The 24,217-nt window shown below is 41.7% G+C and overlaps 1 protein-coding gene across 13 annotated transcripts in view; it reads right to left on the reverse strand.

Annotated features, from left to right (window-relative positions):
* Positions 1-23,642, reverse strand: part of PCBP3 (poly(rC) binding protein 3) — a 258,218-nt gene extending 234,576 nt beyond the window's left edge. For all 13 annotated transcript variants that reach the window (XM_077755404.1, XM_077755403.1, XM_077755402.1 and 10 more), the window contains exon 1: positions 23,509-23,642. The gene's annotated coding sequence lies outside the window, so the exon portion shown is untranslated. The remainder of the gene's footprint in view (positions 1-23,508) is intronic.
* Positions 23,643-24,217: the final 575 nt, after the last annotated feature.

The following is a 24,217-nucleotide window of genomic DNA, read 5'->3' on the forward strand; positions in this document are numbered from 1 at the left end:
ACAGGGCACACTGGGACCAAGATGGATCACAACAAAGATCTTGCCAGTATCACAGCAGAGCACAGACAAAGCACGAAGCGTGTCCAAGCCACAAAACACCAGACACGGCCCTCTCCTGCTCAATGGGAGAGGTGGCTGCTGCTTTACCAATCACAGCATTGGCCCTGTCCTAGCCCAGCCCCCCACAGACACGATTCATTGGGATGCTCATAAAATGGTCCCAACTTACTGACAGCACGCCTTTTCTTGGACCTTCCCCCAAATCACCCAACCAAAGCCCAACTTCGACAATAGATTCTTTCTAGCAATCTCTCACCTTGATGCCCCACGGTTCCCCGTGGTATGTGGCTCCAACCTGCTCCATCATAGGTGCCAGGTGAGTTCCTGGTGGCCTTTGATTAGCAGTCACTGGCAGACACTTTCATAATACCTGCCCACAGGGTGTTATTCTTGCTCTGGATGAAGGACTGACACTTATCTTCCATTCCCTCCCTTTCAAAATGGAAGGTTGCTTTAATCATACTTGTCCAGGCTCAGCTCCACTACTATACAGTGTGAGCAGCAGATAACCTGTGTGTTAGTTCAATCACCGAACCATGAGTCACATCTGGATTTGATTATCTCCATGGGGGAATGTATTACAGTTATAAAAGAAGGATGTGCATGGGTATTTCAGGGCCAAGGAGAAGACCAAGACAAAAATGACTGACCACCAAACAGACATGCAGCTGCCAATCAGGGACTATACTTGCCAATGTCACACTTGCATTTAGGTGGGGCCATGTGACTAGATCTCACCAGTAGAATGTATATGCTGCTATGACACGCCATGTCCAGGCCAATGTGGATAAGAAGTATGTGTGCTTCCTCCACGCCAAACTCCCCATCTGCCAGCTGGACAAAAGGAACTTCAAGCCCTAGAGGATGCTACCACCTAGCAGTCGGCAGGACCAGAGAGAGCTACAAGGAGCCAGACCCAACTCATCACTGATGAGGGGCACCCACAGTGGGCTGGTACTTGAAAGAGAAGTCAGCTTTCTGTGTAAAGTCCCAACCTTTGGGAGATACTGAAATTAGCCTAAATAATCCAGAAACTGGGGACTGGAGGCACAGAGTAAAAGCATGATTGGACTCTGAGAAACCAGCCCTCAACTTGTGTTGGAACCACAAATATCTAAGCCCTAATGGTGAGAAGTCCTGAAAAGCAAACCAGCCCTCCCAAGAACCACAGCCTTGATCAGCTCAGCTGGTTGGCCGTAGGCCTACACTGGAATTAAGATGGCTCCTTTAAGACTGAAGAACCTTAGACATAACAAGCTAAAACCTCTCCAAAAATTATACAATCATCCTAGGTCTCAAATTATTCCCTCAAAATAATTCTGCAAATACAATGTCTAGCGCACGCAGAAAAATAAGACACCACAAGCAAGAAATAGAAATCACAGGAAAAAAAAAAAAAAAAAACAGAAAACAAAAAACCAGATCCACAAAGACATGAGAAGTTAGAATTACCTAATATAGACTATCAAAAAACTACACTTGCAATAACACAGGAACAAACAACCTTTAAACAACCCCTTTAAAATGGGCAAAAGACCTGAATAGACATTTCACTAAAGATATACCAATGGACAGTAAGTACATACAAAGGTGCTCAACATTACTAATCATAAGTGAAACACTAATCCAAACCATAATGAAACATCACTTCATACCCATTAGGATGACTAGTATCCAAGAAATGGAAACTAACAAGGGTTGATGAGGATGTAGAGAAACTGGGCTCCTTGTATATTGTTGGTGGGAATGTAAATGGTTCAGCTACCATGGACAACATTATAGTGGTTCCTCAAAAAATTAAACATAGAATTACCATATGATCCAGCAATTCCACGTCTGGATATATCCCAGAAGAATTAAAACAGGATCTCAAAGAGATATTTCTATACCCATTTTTATAGTAACATTACTCAAAATGGCTAAAACATGAAAGCAATTCAAGTGTCCACTGACAGATGAATGAATAAGCAAATTGTGGTCTATACATAAACAGAATATTACTCAGCCTTAAAAAAGAAATTCTAACAGGAGCACCTGGGTGGCTCAGTCAGTTGAGTGTCTGACTTCATCTCAGGTCATGATCTCACAGTTTGTGAGTTGGAGCCCTGCATTGGGCTCTGTGCTGACAGCGCAAAGCCTGCTTTGGGCTCGCTCTCTCTCTCTCTCTCTCTCTCTTTCCACCACTTCCCTGCTCATGCTCTGTCTCACTGTCTCTCCCAAATAAATAAACATTTAAAAATTTTAAAAGATAAATTCTAACACACACTACAACATGAATGAACCTTGATGACTTTATGCTAAGTGAAATAAGCCAGTCACAAAATGACATATATTGTATGATTCTCCTTATGTGAGATACTCAGTTAAAACCATACAGACGGTACATAAAACAGTGGATGCCAAGGGCTGGGGGAGGAGAAAGTGGGATGTCAGTGTTTAGTAGGTATAAAATTTCAGTTTTAGGGGCGCCTGGGGGCTCAGCTGGTTAAGCATCCAACTTTGGCTCAGGTCATGATCTCACGGTTTGTGAGTTCGAGCCCCACATCGGGCTCTGTGCGGACAGCTCAGAGCCTGGAGCTACTTCGGATTCCGTGTCTCCTCTCTCTCTGCCCCCGCCCCCCCCTCAAAAATAAAGAAGCATTAAAAAGAAATTTTTAATTTCAGTTTTACAAGCTGAAAAAAGCTACAGAGATAGATGGTGGTGATGCTTGCACAACACTGTAAATGTGTATACTACTACTAAACTGTACACTTGAAAATGGTTATGATGTCAAATTTTATGTTATATGTATTTTACTACAATTTAAAAATTGAAAAAAATACCAAACAAATAAGCAAAAAACTTAATATTTACTACGGCCAAAACCATAAATGAGAGATTAGAAGCTATAAAAAATAACATAGTTTCTATGAAAAAAATAATCTAGAACCAAAAAGTAAAAAACAAACAAACAAAAATCCTGAATGGGTTTTTAAGCAGGTCAGGTGCTGCTGAAGGAAGAACTGGTGAAATAGAAACAAGATCAGAAGAAAATACTCAAACTAAAGCATGGAGAGATCAAAATCTGGGAAACACAAAAGAAAGGGCATGAGAGTATATGGCGAGAAATCGAACGCACATTTAATTTGAGTCACAGCAGGCAAGAAGAAAAAAGATGAGACAGAGACAATTATCTGAGGACAATGACAGTGAATTTTCAGACTTACGAAAGACCTCATGCCACAAATACAAGAAGCCAACAGGATGTAGGTAGGGGTACATGGAACTCACTGAAACTAAAGGAATGTAAGAACAAAGAGAACAGCCTTTAAAGGCAACAGGAAATGTACACATTACCTCCAGAGGCACAACAGTTACAAGCACTGATGACATCTGAATAGAAAAAACAAAAGCCCGACACTGAGGAAAGAAAACTCCAACGTTCTGAAAGAAAATAATGCCAACATGAAATTCAATACACAGGCAAGAGTCTTAAGAAAAAAGGTAAGGGGCACCTGGGTGGCTCAGTCAGTTAAGTGTCCACTTCGGCTCAGGTCATGATCTCGTAGTTCGTGGGTTCGAGCCCCACATCTGAGCCATCAGCACAGAGCCTGGAGCTGCTTTGGATTCTGTCTGCCTCGCTCTCTGCCTCTCTCTCTCTCTCTCGCTCTCTCTCTCTCAAAAATAAACATACATTTAAAAAGAAGAATAAAAGTGAGAAGGTGATGTCAGTGAAAATAACAAAGTAAGGACCTCCAAAAATCCCAACTTACATAAAAGCAATGAAAAAATAGCAAAAATTGTCAGATTCAATTTTGTCAGAAATCTGGGATACTAAAGGCTTGCAGCAATCTGGGGAGCATTTTCACAGGAAAACGATGGAGTATCCGTAAGAACAGCCCATCTTCAGTCGTGTAACTCTCCCCTTTCTCATCTTCTCCCAGCGCCGCCCCAGTTCTATAGGAGTCTTAGAAACCAAGAGCTTGCAATCATAGTGAAAACCAGAAACCTGGCAGTCACAGAAAGAGACAGAACAGGACCGGAACTCCCTCAAAGCCTTATTTCCAGAGAACTGCCATTATTTGACAGTGGCTCATAGTTCCACTTGGAAAGAGGTCTTTAGGTGCACCTGGGGGGCTCAGTCAGTTGGGCGTCCGAGTTCGGCTCAGATCATGATCTCATGGTTAGTGGGTTTGAGCCCTGCGTCAGGCTCTGTGCTGACAGCTCGGAGCCTGGAGCCTGCTGCAGATTCTGTGTCTCCCTCTCTCTCTGACCCTCCTCTGCTCACACTGTGTCTCTTTCTCTCAGAAATAAATAAAAACATTTTAAAATGTTTTAAGGAAAAGAGAAGAAAAGATGTCTTTATTTGACCTGAATCAGAATATGCCCAATGTGAAAAGCATTTTCCTCAAAGGTATATGTTAGAACAACAGAATCAATTGTTTGTGTAACTACCTGACATAGTGGACACCAGCTGGAGTAAAGAATACATTAACCCAGAGCTTAACAGGAAACGCTGGGAAATGAAGTGTCCATAAGGGATCTGAAGAACCCCTATACATTCCTGGAAATCTAAATGGTCACATGGATATGCAGAGCTGTGCACATACCCAAGGTTGTGTGAATCCCCAGGAAAGACCTGAGACAGCTGTGAGCACTCGCACTGGGCTGACTTTGAGGCTCTGCACAAACAGGAAGTAAAGACTCAGAGCCATAAACTGCCCGATTAAATGTTGAAGCACACTCCAATATACACTCAGAGCTTCTCAGGAAAGTGTAGGAGACTTACTGACTCCTGGCATTTAAGGAAATCTGTGTCCAATCAGTAGCTGATCACGAATGAGTGGAATTACATGTCACTGAATACAGACTTCACAGAGTTGGTTCAAAAAAGTCACTAAACAAAACCACAAAAATTACTACCACAAATAGAAATACCAAAACTCCCAGGAGAGAAAAGAGAATCAAATTTTGAGAGTTGCTACATGTATTATTTAAAATGTTTAGGTTTTGACAAATCATTATGAGACCGATGACAGAGAGACAGAGAGAGAAAAAGAGAGAGAGGCAACATTGTCCACACACAGGGGGAAAAAACAATCAATAGAAACTGCCCCTAAGAAGCCCTAATATTGGACTTAAAAGAGAAAGGCTATATATAACCTATTTTAAATATGTCCAAAGAACTAAAGGAAACTATGGCTAAAAGATTAAAGGAAAGTATCACAAGAGTGTCTCACCAAATAGAGAGACCACTGATAAAGAGACAGAAATTATAAGAAGGAACCAAATAAAAATTCTGGAGCTAAAAAGTATAGCAACTGAAATGACAAATTCATTGGAAAAGATTCAGCAGCATATCTGAGCAGGCAAGAACAAACGGGAGAACTTGAAGTTAGGTCAACTGAAATTTTCCAGTCCAAGGAACAGAAAGTAAAAAGCAGGATGCAAAGTGAACAGAGCAAGAATTAAGCCCATCCTCTCTCCCCTACAACGCCATTGTGTAAACTGGGTAAAGTCTTCCTTACAAAAAGGAGAAAAGAACAGCCTCAGAGACCTGTGGGACACCATTTGTATAATGAAAGTTTTAGAAAGAGAGAAGAGAGAAAAAGGGGTACAACAAATAATAACTAAACACTTAGCAGATTTGGTTAAAAAAAAAAAAGCACATCCAAGAAGCTCAAAGAACTCTAATGATAACCTCCAAGATACTCATACTAGACACATCATAATCAGCCTAATGGAACGTAAAGACACTCAGAGACTCTTGAAAGCAGCCGGAGAAGCAACATCATTTAAAAGGGATCCTCAATAAAGGTAAAAGTTGATTTCTCATCAGAAACCATGGCGACTAGAAGGTTGTGGGATGATATACTCAAAATTATAAAGGACAAAGACTATCAAACAAGTATTCTACACCCAGCAAATTACCCTTCAAAAGCAAAAGAGAAATTAAGACATCCTCAGTCACAAAAACTGACAGACTAAAGTTTCTAGAAAACCTGCCCCACAAGGAATACTAAATGAACTCCAGGTTCAAATGAAAGGATGCCAGACAGTACCTCAAATCTGGGTGAAGAAATAAAAAGCGCCAGTAAAGGTAAATACAGGAGTAAAAAGAAAAGACAGAATAAATGTAATGTTTGTTTTCTCTCCTATCTGAAACACAAGATAACTACACAAGGCAATAACTAGAAATCTGTGTGTATGTGCACAGAAAGCATAAAGATATACTCTGGAATGATAACATACCACAAAGTGGGGGAGGAATGTACATACACAGAAGCAAAGTTTTTATGTATCATTGATATTAAATTGATATCATTTTGTATCATGTAAATGATATTGTATCATTTGATATTAAATACAAACCAAATTGTTACAAGTTGTTAACAATAAGAAGCTTCAGGTAACCCCAAAGAAAACAACTAACAAAAAAAATAGCAAAATAGGGGTGCCTGGGTGGCTTAGTCGGTTAAACGTCCGACTTTCACTCAGGTCATGATCTCGCGGTTCGTGGGTTCGAGCCCCGCGTTGGGCTCTGTGCTGACTGCCAGCTCAGAGCCTGGAGCCTGTTTCAGTCTGTGACTCCCTCTCTCTCTGACCCTCCCCTGCTCACGCTGTCTCTCTCTCTATCTCCTAGAAATAAATAAAGCATTAAAAAAAAAAAAAAGCAAAATTAAATGACAAAGAAATTAAAAGAGCACACTAAAAAAATATCTAATTACAAAAGAAGGTAGTAATGACGGACCAAAAAACAAGAGACATGACACAGAAAAAAATAGCAAAATGGCAGGAATAAATCCCACCTTATCAAAATTGCATTAAATGTAAATGGATGGAATAAAAACTCAATTTAAAGGCAGAAATTATGTTGATGGATTTTTTTTAGGTTTTTGTTTGAATTCCAGGTAGTTAACATACCCTGTAATGTTAGTTTCAGGGGTACAATGAAGTGATTCAACACTTCGGTACATCAGCTGGTTCTCATCATTACAAGTGTACTCCTTAATCCCCATCACCTATTTCATCCACCCTCCCACCCCCGGTGATCATCAGTTTGTTCTCTATAATTAGGAATCTATCTCTTGGTTTGTCTCTCTCTCTCTTTTTTGTCCCTTTCCTTGTTTGTTTTGTTTCTTAAATTCCACATTTGAGTGAAATCATATGGTATTTGTCCTTCTCTGACTGATTTTGCTGAGCATAATACTCTCTAGCTCCACTCATGTTGTTGCAAATGGCAAGACTTCATTCTTTTTAATGGCTGAGTAATATTCCATCATATATAAATATTTTATTTTTTACACCTTCTTTTTCCATTCATCAGTTGATGGACACTTGGGCTCTTTCCACAGTTTGCCTATTATAGTTAATGCTGCTCAAACAACAACAACAAACAAACAAAAAGTAATCCATTTATATATATGCAGTATATAAGAGACTTTTTTTTATATTTATTTCTAGGAGAGAGAGAGAGACAGTGTGAGCAGGGGAGGGTCAGAGAGAGAGGGAGTCACAGACTGAAACAGGCTCCAGGCTCTGAGCTGGCAGTCAGCACAGAGCCCAACGCGGGGCTCGAACCCATGAACCGCGAGATCATGACCTAAGTGAAAGTTGGACGCTTAACCGACTAAGCCACCCAGGCGCCCCTATAAGAGACATTCTTAAATTCAAGACACAAATAGGTTAAAAATGAAATGATGAAAAAATATATACCATGTAAACAATAACCAAAAGTGAGCTGGAGTGGCTATACTAACATGAGACAAAATGGTCTTTAAGACAAAAATTATTACTAAAGACAAAGGACAGGGTTTTTAAATTTTTTAAATGTCTACTTATTTTTGAGAGAGACAGTATAAATGGGGGAGGGGCAGAGAGAGAGGGAGACACAGAATCCAAAGCAGGCTCCAGGCTCTGAACTGTCAGCACAGAGCCCAATGCAGGGCTTGAACCCACAAACCATGAGACCATGACTTGAGCCAAAGTCAGATGCTCAACCGACAGAGCCACCCAGGTACCCCAACATAGGATATTTTATAATGACAAAAGGGTCAATTCATCAAGAGGTATAACAACTACATACATATGATTCTAACAACTGAGCTCCAGAATGTATGAAACAAAAAATTAACAAAAATAAAGGGAGAATTAGACAAATCACAATAATAGTTGGAGACTTCAATATCCCATTTTCAGTACAGGATGGAACAAGACAGATTGGCAAGGAAAGAGAAGATTTTAACAGCACTATAAAGTAATTAGATCTAACAGATATCTACAGGGCACTCTATTCAAAAAACAGAAAATACGTTATTTTAAACTACACACAGAGCATTATCTAGGACAGATCAGATGCTTGAACAGATCAAAATTTAAAAGACTTTAAATCATACAAAGTATGTTCTCTGACAGCAAGGAAAAAAATTAGAAGCCAATAATAGAAACTTAAGGAATTCACAAATTTGTGGAAATTAAATAACATACCTCTAAATAAGCAAGCAATCAAAGAAGAAATCACAAGGGAATTTGGAAATACTTGGAAATGACTGAAAATGAAAACACAACATACCAAAACTTAACAAGAGGCAGTAAAAGCAGTGATTAGAGGAACATGTAGGGGCACCTGGGTGGTTCACTCGATTGAGCATCCGACTTCGGCCCAGGTCATGATCTCATGGTTCGTGGGTTCAAGCCCCGCATCAGGCTCTGTGCTAACAGCACAGAGCCTGGAGCCAGCTTCGGATTCTATGTCTCCCTCTCTCTGCCCCTCCCCCACTCAAGCTATGTTTCTCTCTGTTTCAATAATAAACACTAAAAACAAATTTTTTTAAAGAGGAACATGTAGTCATGAAGACCTATATTAAAAAGGAAGAACTATCTCAAATTAATAACTTGACCTTCCACCTTAAGAAATTTGAAAAGAGCAAACTAAACCCAAAGCAAATAGAAGGAAAAAAACAAAGATTAGAACAAAAAGAAATGAAACAGAAAATACAAAGCAACAGAGTAAAAACAATGAAACCAAAAGATAGTTCTTTGAAAAGATCAACAGACTGACAAATCTTTATCTAGACTGACCAAGAAAAAGAAAGAGAAGGCTTAAGTTACTAAACTCAGAAATGAAGCTAACAACTTTACAGAAGTAAAGGATTATAAAGAAATATTATGAATAATCATTTGCCATCAAACTAGATAACCTAGGTGACATGGACAAATCCTAGAAAGACACGAACTATCAAAACTGATTCAATCAGAGATGGAAAATCTGAAAAGACATTGATTTAGTAATTGGAAACTTCCCATAAGGAAAAGTCCGGGACCAGATGGTGTCACTAGTGAATTAAACCAAACATTTAAGAAGAATTAACCCCAATCCCTCACAGACTCTTCTAAAAAATAGGAAAGAAAACTTCTCAATTCATTCTAGGAGGCCAGTTTTACCCTGGTATCAAAACCAAAGATATCTTAAGAAAAAAAAAAATACATAGACCAATTTGCCTTAAGAATAAAACTGTCGGAGCCTGGGTGGCTCCGTCAGTTAAGCAGCTGACTTTGGCTCAGGTCATGATCCCACAACTCATGAGTTTGAGCCCCACATCGAGCTCTGTGCTGACAGCTCAGAGCCTGGAGCCTGCTTGGGATTCTGTCTCTCCCTCTCTCTCTGACCCTCCCCAGGTCGCACTCTGTCTCTCTCTCAAAAACAAATAAATGTTTAAAAAAATAATACAACTGTCTTCTTTGGAAAAATGTCTATTCATGTCTTCTGCCCATTATTTGATTTTGGGGGTGTTGGGTTTTATAAGTTCTTCATATATTTTAGATACGAACTCTTATTGGATAAGTCATTTGCAAATCTCTTCTCCTGTTACATAGCTTGCTATTTAGTTTTGTTGATGGTTTCCTTTGCTGTGCAGAAGCTTTTTACTCTGATGAAGTCCCAATAGTTCATTTTTGTTTCCCTTGCCTCAGGAGACATCTAGAAAGAAGTTGCTAAAACCGATGTCAAAGAAGTTATTGCCTGTGTTCTCTTCTAGGATTTCTGTGGTTTCAGGTTTCAGGTTTTAGGTTTTTGATTCATTCTGACTAAATGGATGGTGTGTGGTGTAAGAAAGGGGTCCAGTTTCATTCTTCTGCATGTTGCTGTCCAGTGTTCCCAACACCATTTGTTGAAGAGACTGTCTCTTTCCCATTGGATATTCTTTCCTGCTCTGTCAAAGATTAATTGACCATACAGCTGTGGGCTCATTTCTGGGTTTTCTATTCTGTTTCACTGATCTATGTACATGTTTATTTTTGTGCCAACATCATACTGTTTTGATTAATACAGCTTTGCAATATAACTTGAAGTCCAGAATTGTGATGCCTTCAGCTTTGCTTTTCTTTTTCAAGACTGCTTTGGCTACTTGGGGCCTTCTGTGGTTCCACACAAATTTTAGCATTGTTTGTTCTAGCTCTAGTGGAAAATACTATCGGTATTTTGATAGGGATTGCACTGAATGTGTAGATTGCTTTGGGTAAAGAAGACATACAGATGGCCAACAAACACAGAAAAGATGGCCACCAACACTTATCATCAGGGACCTGCAAATCAAAACTACAATGAGATATTGCCTCACACCTGTCAGAATGGCTAAAATCAACAATACAAAAAACAACAGGTGTTGGCAAGGATGTGGAGAAAGGGGAACCCTCTTGCACTGTTGACGGGAATCCAAACTGGTACAGCCACTGTGAAAAGTAACTTGGAGTTTCCTCAAAAAGTTAAAAATAGAACTACCCTACAATCCAGCGATTACACTACTAGGTATTAACCCAAAGAATATAAAAATACTAACTCAAAGGGATACATGCACCCCAATATTTAAAGCAGCATTATCTACAATACCCAAATTATGGAAACAGCCCAAGTGTCCATCAACTGAGGAATCGATAAAGAAGACGTGGTATGTGTACACACACACACACACACACACACACACACACACACACACCTGGAATATTATTCAGCCATCAAAATGAATGAAGTCTTGCCATCTGCAACAACATGAATGGAGTCAGAGAGTATTACACAAAGCGAAATAAATCAGTCTGAGAAAGACAAATATCATATGATTTCACTCATGTGGAATTTAAGAAACAAAACAAATAAGTAAAGAGACAAAGAGAGAGAGCCAAACCAAGCAATAGACTCCTAACTATAGAGAACAATGTGATAGTTATCAGAAGGGAGGTGGGTGGGAGAATGGGTAAAAGAGATGATGGGGATTAAGAAGTGCACTTGTCATGATAACCACTGGGTGATGTATGGAATCACCACATTGTACACCTGAAACTAATAGTACACTGTATGTTAACCAACTGGAATTTATATAAAAACTTTTATTTTTTTTTAATGTTTTATTTATTTCTAGGAGAGAGAGAGACAGCGCGAGCAGGGGAGGGTCAGAGAGAGAGGGAGTCACAGGCTGAAACAGGCTCCAGGCTCTGAGGTGGCAGTCAGCACAGAGCCCGACGCGGGGCTCGAACCCGCGAACCGCGAGATCGTAAGCGAAAGTCGGACGCTCAACCAACTAAGCCACCCAGGCGCCCCTAAAAACTGTTTTAAAAAAGAATACAAGGGGCACCTGGATGGCTCAGTTGGTTAAGCGTCCAACTTCAGCTCAGGTCATTATCTTGCAGTTTGTGGGTTCGAGCCCCGCATTGGCCTCTGTGCTGACAGCCAGCTCAGAGCCTGGAGCCTGTTTCAGATTCTGTGTCTCCCTCTCTCTCTGACCCTCCCCTGCTCACGCTGTCTCTCTCTCTGTCTCTCTCTCTCTCTCTCAGAAATAAATAAAACATTAAAATAAATAAAATAGAAAGAAAAAGAAAGAAAGAATACAAATGCAAAAATTCTCAACAAAATACTAACAAAACAAATCCAGCAATATATAAAATGGATTATCCACAGGGCACCTGGGTGGCTCAGTCAGTTATGCATCTGACTCTTGATTTCAGCTCAGGTCATGATCTCACGGTTTGTGAGTTAGAGCCCCAATGTCAGGCTCTGTGCTGACAGTGCTGAGCCTGCTTCAAATTCTCAGTCTCCTTCTCTCTCTGCCCCTCCCCCACTTGCACACACTCCCTCTCTTTTTCAAAAATAAATAAACGGAAAGGAAGGAAGGAAGGAAGGAAGGGAGAGAGAGAGAGAGAGAGAGAGAGAGAAAGAAAGAAAGAAAGAAAGAAAGAAAGAAAGAAAGAAGGAAAAAGAAAATGGATTATCTACCAAGACCAACTGGAATTTACCCAAGAAATGCAAGGTAGGTTCAACATACAAATATCAATCGATCTAATGAATGACATTAATAAAATGAAGGACAAAAAACACATGATCACCTCAATAGATGCAGGGCTGTGAGATCATGTTCCACATCAGGCTCTGTGCTGAGCATGGAGCCTACTTAAGACTCTATCCCTCTCTCCCCCTCTCTTAGCACCTGGATGGCCCAGTCAGTTAAGCATCAGACTCTTGATTTCGGCTCAGGTAATGATCTCATGTTCATAAGATCAAGCCCCGAGTCAGGCTCTGGACAGGGCAGAGGCCGCTTAAGATTCTCTCTCTCTCTCTCTCTCTCCCTCTCTCTCTCCTCCTCTCTCTCTGAAAAAAGAAAAAAGAAGATTGTTTCTCTCTCTCTCTTTCCCTCAGTTCTTCTCCCCAATTCATGCTCTCTCTAAAATTAAAAAAAGTATATATTATACTAAGTGAAAGAAGCCAGATATAAAAGACCACATATTTATGATTCCATTCATATGAAATGTCCCTAATAGGCAAATTCTTAGAGACAGACAGTAGATTGATGGTTGGCAGGGACTGAGGAATGGGGAGTTACTGTTAAGAGCTGTAAGGCTTCTTTATAATGTGACGAAAATGTTCTGCAATTATGTAGTGATAATGGTACAATATTTGGTATATTGTAAATATACCAAAACCCAACAAATCAGAAACTTTAAAAGGGTGAATTTTATGGCATGTAAATTATATTCCCCCTCAAAATTTAAGTATATTTAAAGAATTTTTTAAATAAAAGTAAAATCAAAATACTTTTAGAAAGAAAAAGGGGCACCTGGGTGGCTCAGTTAAGCATCCAACTTCGGCTCAGGTCATGATCTCATGGTTCATGGGTTCAAGCCTCGCATTGGGCTCTGTGCTGACAGCTAGCTCAGAGCCTGGAGCCTATCTTCAGATTCTGTGTCTCCCTCTCTCTCTACCCCCGCCCCCCTCCCCCCCCACTCATGCTGTCTCTGTCTCTCTCTCAAAAATAAAAAGAAAACATTTTTAAAAATTTTAAAAGAAAGAAAAAAAGAGGGAGCATTCTACTACCAGCTGATCTACTTCCAAAGAAGGCTCTTCAAGCAGAAGGGTAACGACCCCAGAATGAATGCCAGAAATGTCAGAGAGCAACAACAAGCAAAAAAATGGATAAGGATGTGAATAAATATAAATGAACACTGACTGTACATTAAATAACAGCACTGTTAATATTAATATTTCATTGAGCTTAAAAAGAGCGTATGGAATTAAAATACACAATAATAAGCACTTCTAAGTCTGGAAAGGGTGAATGGAGTTCAAGTGCCCTAAAACACTATGATCTCTCCATGGTCCAGGAGGCAGGTATAACTGCATTATTTGACTAAGTTAATAACACATTATCTAATTTACATGGTAACCACGAAAAGAAAGAAAAATAAGATGTAACATCCAACACACTGAAGAGAGTATAAGAGTAGAATGATTTTTAAAAATCCTAATACTGTTTTAAAATAATGTAAGAAAAGAAAGAAAAATAAACACAGAAAATGTAGGACAAGAGAAATATATCATAGGAGTATGGACTTAAACTCAGATTAGTAATTACATTCAATATAAATGAGATGAGTGTTGCAGTTAGAAGATAAAAATTATCAGACTGGATAAAAAACAATATAATTGATTATTTTGCAAGGTACATGCCTAAAGTTAAAGAATACAGCAAGGCTGAAACTAGATAAAAAAAAGGTATCATGCAAATATGAGCCTAAAGAAATCTGTTATGGCTATTTTAGCATTGCATATGATACCATAAAGGCAAAGATTCATTACTAGAGATAAAGAGAACCACTCATAATAATTAAAGTCTCAGTTCTTCAAGATGACATCACAATTTTATATTTGCACGCCCCTAATAACATGGTCTCAAAGTATATAAATAAAAATTGACAGAACTTCAAGGAGAAATAAGACAAATCCATAATCATAATGAAATTGGGTAATTATCTTAGTAATGGATATAACTACTAGACTCCCCCCCCAAAAAAAAAAAAAAACAGAAAGAAAACAGACGATGTGAGTAGTGCCCTTACAAGTCAGCTGAACGGAATGTATAGAACATCTAACCTAATTCTTTTCAAGCACACGGACATGTTTGCAAAAACTCACAGTCCATATTCTGGGCTATAATGTACATCAGCAAACTGCTCAGAATTAAAGTTATAAAGAGCAAGATTTGGGGGCAACGCAATTATGCTGGAGAAGAATAAGAAAATACACACGTTTGAAAAATTTTACATATGCTTCTAAATGACTTATAAATTTAAAATATCATAACAGAAATTAGAAAATATAACTGCCTTATAGTCTGCTTGGGCTTATGTAACAAAATACCATAGACTGAGTGGCTTAAACAATGGACTGTTATTTCTCACAGATCTTGGGGCTGGGAAGTGAGATCAGAGCGCCGGGTAGGCAGGGTTCTGGTCAGGGGCTTCCCTGCCTTGCGGTGAGCGGTCTCCCTGCTGTATCCTCACCTGGCGAGGAGAGAGAGAAAGAGGGCAAGTTCTCTGGTCCCTCCTCATAAGGTACTAATTCCATCATAAGGACCTCACACTCATGACCTCATCAAAACCTAATTACTTCCCTAAAACTCCACCTCCAAGTACCATCATTTTGGGGGTTAGAGCTTCAACATGACCTTGAGAGAGGCACGATTCCATGTATAGCATATATTAAACAAAAAGGAAAATACCCCAAATCAAATTCTGTATGATGCAGCTGAAGCATTACTTATAAGGAAATGTACCACCTTAAATTCGCATATTAGAAAAAAATCTGCAAATTAATAAATCAGGTATTCATCTCAAAGTAGAGAGAAAACAGCTACAGAAAAGGAAAATTATGGACCATTTTCACTCAGAGACACGGATGCAAAAATTCCACCGAAACACGAGTCACTGAAATCTAATCAATATAAGAATAAGCTAGTATGGGGCGCCTGTGGCTCACTCAGCTGAGCGTCCAACTCTTGATTTGGGACTGTCTCCCTCTCTCTTTCCGCCCCTCCCTCACTTGCTCTCTTTCTCTCTCAAGACAAATAAACATTATGAGCAAGTTACGCTTATACAACAGTCATCTGTAGATGACAGAATGAAATAGATTTATTTTGCTTTTGATACTAACATTTACTTTAGAAATTTTCTAAATAGACACTCATTTGATGAATCAAGAAAAATATTTTTGTAAAATATTTTCAAATTAATAATTTTCTACTGATCTCTCATATTTTTGAAGTTGACTAGCTCATGAATGGCAAGAAGAAAAGAGCCAGAGCTAGCTCAGAAAAGCCACTTCTGAGTAATCACAAGGCTCCAAGACCTGGTGTGTCTCAGTGTCATTTGGTTAGAACAAAGAAAGGGTGGAGAGGAGTAGAAATGGATTCACAAAGATAGGGATGTGATAATAGCAATTCGTAGGCTTTTTGCCCAGGCATTAAGGGAGCGAGCTCATACACAAATGTGTCTATAAATAGAGACCATACTGCACTTTAATGAATAATTTAAAAGCACTTTGCAAACAGGGTTAAGAAAACAGGAACCTAAATGCTCAAAAATCAATAGTTCTGTCCTGTTCCAACCTGGTGAGTTTCAGAAACAGAGATTTGAGCTTTATAGTATGTTATAGAAACACTGGGAGCTGGATAGTTAAGCACCAAAAGATTTAAAAACATCTACAAGCTCTGACCTAATAATTCTGCCTTTAGAAACTTATCTTTCATAAATTATCAGTGATACAATGATTTTTGTTACTGATTATTGATCAAAGCATTATTTACCATGGTAAATAGTTTAAAGCAGCATAAATGTTCAGCTACAGGGAAGTGGCTCAGTCAACTGGGACACCCACTGGAATAGTATGCAGCCATTTAAAATCCTATTTTAGAAGACTATGATATGACATAAGGAAATTCTCACTGTGTAGTACCAAGAAAGAAAGCTGTTCATAAAACATTATGGAGTGAGTCCCAACGTAGGATATGTATGTCATACCACATATGAGAGTAGAAAAACACATTGGCTCTTCTACTCTTTTTTTTTTTAATGTTTATTTATTTATTTTGAGAAAGCACTCCCCATGCACATGCACACACACACCCACACGCAGGCAGGAGAGGGGCAGAGAGAGGGGGAGAGAGAGAACCCCAAGCAGGCTCCGTACTGTCAGCACAGAGCCAGAAGCAAGGTTCTCTCACAAACTGGGCCAGAATCAAAAGTCAGACTCTTAACTGGCTGAGCCACACAGGCGTCTAATGCACTGGCTATTCCCGTGTGGTAAGACTATGAATGTTTGTGTTGTCCTTTATCCTTTCTGCTTGCTTCAGTTTTTCTACACAAAACATCTGTATAGCTTTTAAAAATAGGTAAAAAGCTTTTTAAAAAAAAATAAAGAATAGATTATCTCAATTAGATTCAAATTACCCTTCATCAATCCAAATTCACTTCTAGTGCAGGTAAATGGGAGGTCAGTAAAGATCTGATACACTAGCTGCATAACAAACTATCGCAAACTTAGCAACTCAGAACTAGTTACAGTTTCTGTGAGTCAGCAGTCTGAGCAGGCTCAACTAGGTCCCCTGCTTAGGGTCTCACAAGGCTGTAACCATGGTGTTGGTCAGGCATGTTCTCATTACAAGGCTCAAATGAGGAAGAATTCACTTCCAAGCTTACTTGGCTTCATGGTAAAGGCTGTTTCCTTGTTGAGGACTTAGGGCCCCTGCTTCCCAGTAGCTATCCCTGAAGGCCGCCCTCAGCTTCTAGAGGCCGCTTGAAGTTCTTGCCATGTGGGCTGCCCCAACATAGCCCCTTACTGAAGCCAGCAAAGAGAGTCTCTAAATGAATTTCTAGCAAACTGAATTTTATATAATATAACATAATCACAGAAGTGACATCCCATTACTTTTGCCATATTCTATTGGTTAGAAGCAAATCCTACTTAAAATGGGATTATACAAAGGCATGAATCACGGTGATCATGGTGAGGCCACCTTCATACAATGTGTCCACTATATCTGGCCTCCTAGGGCAGAGTCCAGGCAAAGGAGGGAAACATGTGCTTGGATATGAAGACTCTTTTGATCAAATGACCACCCACACACAAATCTGAACCCTGCTTTCTCTACTCAGAATGGCACTGTGAGTAGTGAAGGGAGAATTCATCACGAGTCAGTTAACACAGAAGTTAAGCAAGGAGGTGGGAAGTGTTCCAGCCGTGAAGGATAGTTAAGACTTACATCAGTGGAAAGGAGTAAGAAAGGGAGACTCCTCCTCTGCAATAAGGAGAAATAGAGAGGCAAGAATTCTCAAGGTGGATTTTGGGGAGAGTAAATAGGATGGTTTATTCACTGCAAATACAAACCAGCATGTCTAGCTTCACATTCTAATCAGACCCTGATGACCAACATACTTGCAGACCTTGCACATTTGCAAACCTTCAAACAAGACCTAGAGAGAACCACAGTTTTGAGTTTTGGCTAACTGTGCAGTAGTGATATCAATTAACCTCTATAGTTTGGTAAATATTAGTAATATTTACCAGTATCCAGTTGTCCTGAACCTCTGGGGCATGGAAGACTCTACCTCCCTGCTCCATTTGAAACTAAGTATGGCCAGAATGACTCCTCCTAGCCAATGAAATGTGAGAAGAATGGATCTGCGACCCTTCTAACGCCATAAACGCTGGTGCCAAGTCTCCATGTTCTAAAAGTGTCCAGATCCAGAATATTTAAGAACCAACTTTGCCAAATTTCCAAGGAACAAAAATCCCTCCCTTTCAGAAACTATTATAGATATGATGAAGCATCACCTTGATACCAAATCTGAATACAGGCAATACAAGAAAAGATTATTATGGTCAATACTTCTCGTGAAAATACATGCCAAAATCCTAAATTGAAATATTACCAAACTGGATACAATAATAATGTTTAATATAGTATGTCATGACAAGGTATGGTTTATTCCAAGAAATCAATGGTAGTCTAAAATTAAAAGATTAAAATATTTCTTCTCGATCACAATTTAAAGAAAAAACATAAAATCATCTAAGCAGATACAGAAAATAAGTTATTAACATTCAAAATCTATTAATGATCTTTTAAAAATCTTTTATCAAACTATTAGCAGAGGAGGCCATCCTTAATCTAATAAAAGGAATCCACCAAGAAACAATAACAAACTTCATATTTAAGGCTCTAAAAGTATTGCCTTTAAAATGTAAAAAAGCATTAGCACAGCCTTATCAAAATGTCTATATAATTTTATCTAGTGTTCAAACAATGGAAATAAGACAAAAATAAGTAAAGGATTTAAAGGGTAGGAAGGGAGAAAGGAAATTATCATTATTTACATGGAGAAATCAGAAACAGATCCATATAGTTGTAAAATCTTGTACATTTCACAGGAAGCCTGCAGATCACTGAGGTAAGGATAGTATCCAATAAACAGTCCTGGTATACAATTGGTTATGCATTTGGAAAAGTTCTAAAAAATTTTATGACTACCTTGTACCTCACACAAAAATAAGTTCACAGTAGAATATAAAAAGCAAATATTCAAGCTTTTTTTTTTTAAAGATGTGGATATGTTATGACTTGGGGCAACAAAGAATTTCTTAAGGACTCAATAACCACAAACCATAAGGAAAAGATTGATAAATTTGACTACATTAAAATTAAACATCTGTTCATCAAAACAGCATTTTTAAAAGGATTTTTTTAAAAGTAGGGCACAAATAGAAACCAGAATATCTAAAGAACTTCTAAAAAGCTTTAAAAAGGACAACCCAGCTAACAAACGGACAAACAATATATGAATACAATTTACAGAAGAACCCCAAGTGGCTAATAAATGGATAAAAAAATCTTCAAACTTACCAGTAATCAAGAAAATGCAAATTAAAACAGTGAGACAGTTCATTCACATCTAGTTGACAAAAATGAAAACATCTGAAGATACAAAGGATTAGAGAGGATGTGAAGAAACAAATCTTTGGAAAACACTTTGACGACAGCTCTGAGGCTGGAACTGGGCCCCTCTTATGACCCCACAGTCCCACTTGTAGATGTAGACCTGGTCTACTATCTCCTGAGTGCCCAGCACAAAGGAAACGGGCCAGTGGGAGACAGCAATAAGCAAGGGTGAGAATGAACAGACGACTAGGCGAACACCTTCAGGTGGGACTTAGGCCAGGTAAGACTCTCAAATACCAGTCTTGCAAAAAGATGAAACGAGGGATCAGAACCATGCCGGGGCACCTGGGTGGCTCAGTTGGTTAAGCATCCAACTTCGGCTCAGGTCATGATTTCACGGTTCACAAGTTGGAGACCCACATCAGGCTCTGTGCTGACAGCTCGGAGCCTGGAGCTGCTTCAGATTCTGTGTCTCCTTCCCTCTCTGCTCCTCCTCTGTTCTCTCTCTCTCTCTCTCTCTCAAAAATAAACAAACATTTAAAAAATTAAAAAAAAAAAAAAAAAGCGNACAGCAGCTAAAACATTTTGTGTTCTACAGCCTATCTGACCAGGTTATTTCCTCTTTAAACTTTGCCCACTAAAACTTCGCCAGAGGTCCCAAATTGTATGTTTCCTATGGCTACTCTAACAAATGTCCACAAATTTAGTGGCTTAACATAAGTGAAAACACACACCTTACAGTAGCAGTGGTCGGAAGCCAGACACAAGGTCTCACTGGGCTAGAACCAAGGTGTCGGCAGGGCTGTGTTCCTTTCAAGAGTCTCTGAGGGAGAATCCATTTTCTCACCTTTCCTCACTTCCAGAGCCTGCCCACATGCCTTAACTTATAACCCCTTCTATCTTCAAAGCCAGCAACGATGGGTAGTCTTCCTCACTTAGTGCTCTGACACAACCTCTTCTTCAGTATTTAAGGACCTTACTCCCCTGCCAGGATAATCCAGAATAATCTCCTTATTTTAAAATCAGCTGATTAGCGACCTTCATTCCATGTGCTACCTTAAATTCTCTCTGCCACATAACATAGAATATGCATAGATTCTGGGGATTAGCATGTGGACGCCTTTGGGAGGCCATTATTCTGCCTGCCACACAGCCTCCCCTCAGCTCACCCTCACACCTCTGAGTCCCAACACTTCCACGATGCCTTTACACCTTCAACCACCACGCATCCTATTCTCCAGTTACACCAGCCTTCTTGTCTTTTTGCAATCAATTTATACCCATCCGTGCCCAAACAATTACAACTCACCCTCCAGGTCTCAGCCCAAGGCTGCCTCCTCTCTGAAGCCTTCCCTGATTCCCAGCCTAAATGAATTACCCCTCTTCAACACACCAACTCAACTTTCTACGCGTCCCAATTGCAGTACTGAGTGTAGCCCCCTGTAACCATCAGTTTACATGTCCGTTCCTCAGCCCAAAATGGAGTCCTTCAATGATAAATACTCATTCCCATTGTGGGTTTCCAGATCACAGCACAGGCCGTGGCAAAGAGTGGGCACTCAGAGCCTATTTCTGAAGAGTGGAGGAGGCTGAAAGAAGCCCTGAGTTTCCCTCAACAAAACAGGCTACTCTTTCACAGGATGACCTGAGTTAAGTATTCAGTTGATGAGGCCAAAGAACTAGTTCAGATGCTCACAACAAAACACGTCAACAACTGTGCATAGTTTGATGTGCAATTTACTACCATATGGAAGAATCTCTGTACCCGTTATTTTTTATTGCCAACCTAAGGGGCAATCCTAAAGCAATAGACAAAATTAACCTCAAGAGAATAAAGATTTTACCTAAATTTATCTAAAATGGTTTACAAAGATGTCCTTAAATTATGGAAGAGAAGGTAGATGTTGCTCCAACACAGCAGGAATGTCTGGTTCCTGCCCAAGAACCCATCACATACTTAGAGGACCCCAGTCCCTCTCTGGGAAGACTGGGAAGTACCACATGAGTGTGAGGGGTGCTACAACTGACCGAGTTTAGAGAAAGACAAATTGCCTCTACATACAAATATGTATATACATTATAATGAAGTGTTCACTTTTTTAAGAGGGTGGTTGTTAAGAAACAGGATCTCACTTAATCTCAATGGTTTGTTACCTAATGTCCACATTCCAGCAAGAAAAACCCCACCTGGCGAGAAGGAGACTAAGTAAGGGAAAGCATAATGTTGAGTCAGCACAATTATCCATTTTTAAAAGAGACAAAAACATGGCCTGAGTTTTTAAAATATATGCTTCCATTCTGGCTCGATAGAACTCCCCTGTTCAACTTTTCTTTAATTGTTTAAATTTTGAAAATGATTTTTTAAACATACTCCAAAAAACCCTCTCACACTGGAAATTTAAGAGGAAGAGACAGAGGGCGTGTGTTCAGCACCATGGACAGTGGGCACACGCGGGCCTGCAGGGACCCGCCAGGGCTGAGCTCAGAGACGCGGGGCCGCCCCAGACCTCCAGTGTTCCTTCCAGGGTTTACGTGGAGAGAGATTCCAGTACAGTAGCAGGTATTTTTCTTTGTTGTGGCCCAAAGGACCGACCTTTACCAAAGGGATGTACAACTCCCATCTCCCAAGATTTGCTTCAGTGCTCACTTTTATAATAAAGCCCTGAGGTTTCGGTGAAATAAGAATGCTTTGCCATTGACACACAGCAACCGATCCAGGCACTGGCTACCGGTCCAGGAATGAAACTGTTCAAACTGAAACACAACGTCCAGCTTTGAATGGCTAAACTGTTTCAAGGACCTCACAGGATTCCTGCAAACGTAAATACAGCGTGCTCTCAGTCTCCCCCCAACAACAGGAAGAAAGACGGCTTCCTTTTAACCATCTAGAAAAATGAACCCATGTGCTGAAATTGTCTCATAATCACCTTAAAAAGTATAACCATAAAGTTGTATATTTTCTTTTCTTAATGTTTATGTATTTATTCTTGAGAAAGAGAGAGAACACAAGGAGGGGAGGGGCAGAGAGAGAAAGAGAGGGAGACACAGAATCCGGAGCAGCTCCTTGCTCTGAGCTGTCAGCGAAGAGCCTGACTCGGGGCTCGAACCCATTAGCTGTAAGAGCATGACCTGGGCCGAAGTCAGACGCTTAACCTTACCCGACTGAGTCGCCCCGGCGCCCAGTTGTATATTTTCTCCAACCCTGAGTATTGGTAAAGCTGCTCTGAGGTCCGACATCACCACTGATGGGCACTGCCTACGGCGACACCAGTCACAAAGTCCTGAGCCCCACACGGGTGCCCAGTCTTTTCAGCTAGAAAGACTCCCTCCTTTTACCACCAAAGCGTTCTCAAGCCTTGCACTACTGCGTCCGGGCGAGCTACGGAATGCAGGAGTCGCACAAGCTCGGTACCGAGCGTGCCCTGCACACACGACAACATCTGCATACGGGCAAGAACGACCGAGCTCACGACGGCAGAGCTCACAACCACCAGGCAGCGACTGCACGTGTCCGAAGACCCGCATGTGGACACCAGCCACAGCCACTCGGGCTCGCGCGTGAGGGTCCGCGAGGGCCTTCCAGTCCCTGCCCGCCGCCCTGCGGGGTGCCCCCTTTGCCAACAGCCTCTCTGGACCGAAAGGGCATCCGGAGAGCTGTCCCTGCGAAGGGACTAGGCATCGGCTCCCCTGGCAGGGGTGCCCCCCCCGCACCTCCTCTGAGCCCAGCATCCAAGCCGAGGGCCAGGCACGGCACAGGGCGGCACGCGAGGCCCGGGCCGCAGGGAGGGTCAGGGCCCCGCCGCCCCACACCCCTGCCGGCGGTCACGCGCGGAAAGCCGCGGCAACGACACAGCTGTTGGCTCGCGTGCGCAGCCCGGGGCCCACGCGCCCACGGCGCGACGGGGTAACGGAAGCCCGCGCCGTCTGACCCGACTTCTCGCTGACTTTCTAATTTGTCACACGAGTAATACACTTCAGAAAGGGACGAAACGCAGAAAAACACCCACTTCGGCAAACAGCACTTCCAGCGTACAGCCCGGCGCGAGGGGCGAGCACGTCTGGGGCACCCCAAGTGCAGGAGACGAACACAGTGCGCCCCGCGGAGGAACCTGNCCCCGACCCCGGACAGCGATCCCCGGCCCTGACCCCGGCCCGACCCCGGGACCCTGGCCAGGACCCCCGGCCCCGGCTCCGCCCGCGACCACTCACCTGTCCGCGGAGGAGGGCGTGTCGCCGGCTGGCCAGCCGGAGCCCGGGGTGGGGCCGAGGGTTGGTGATGACCGGGCGATCCGGGTGGCGGCGGAGCCTGAAGCGACCGAGTCTGAGGCGACTGAGGCGGCGGTAGCTGCTCCTCGCGCTCCTGCCGAGGCGCTGCGCGCGGCGCGGGCCCGCCCCCTATGCGCTGCTGACCAATCCCGCGTCGCCCGCCGCCGCTGACCCCGCCCCACCCAAGTGTTGGGCCTCGCGAAAGCGGGCGCGGCGGGCCAATCGAAAGGAGGAACGGCGAGAGATGAAACCAATCGGAGCCCGGGAAAGCTCTCTGGAAAGAAACCAATTAGCGTCTCGGGGTGTGGCGGAGGTGGTGAGGCGGGACCAATGGGGATGGGGGCGTGAAGGAAATTGGGGCGGGGTTTTGGGGCCAGCGAGTCACTGGCGGTGGGCGGGGCCATGAGTCTGTCATCGGGCAGGGGCGGAGCCAGACTTAAGGCGGATCCCAAGGAGGGACGCGACCATGAATTAAAGGGGCGGGGTCCCAGGAGAAAGCGTCATTGGTTGGGGGCGGGGGCAGAGACGCGACCACAAGTGGGCGGTCCCAGAACTGGGGCGAGGCCACAAATGGGGCAGAGCCAGAGACGGGCTACTCGCCGTGGGCGTGGCCTAGGGAGGGTTCCGGGGGTTGATCGAAACGGGGTAGGGC

Source organism: Crocuta crocuta, unplaced genomic scaffold (genome assembly GCF_008692635.1).
Source record: "Crocuta crocuta isolate KB4526 unplaced genomic scaffold, BGI_CrCroc_1.0 scaffold675, whole genome shotgun sequence".
NCBI lineage: Eukaryota > Metazoa > Chordata > Mammalia > Carnivora > Hyaenidae > Crocuta > Crocuta crocuta.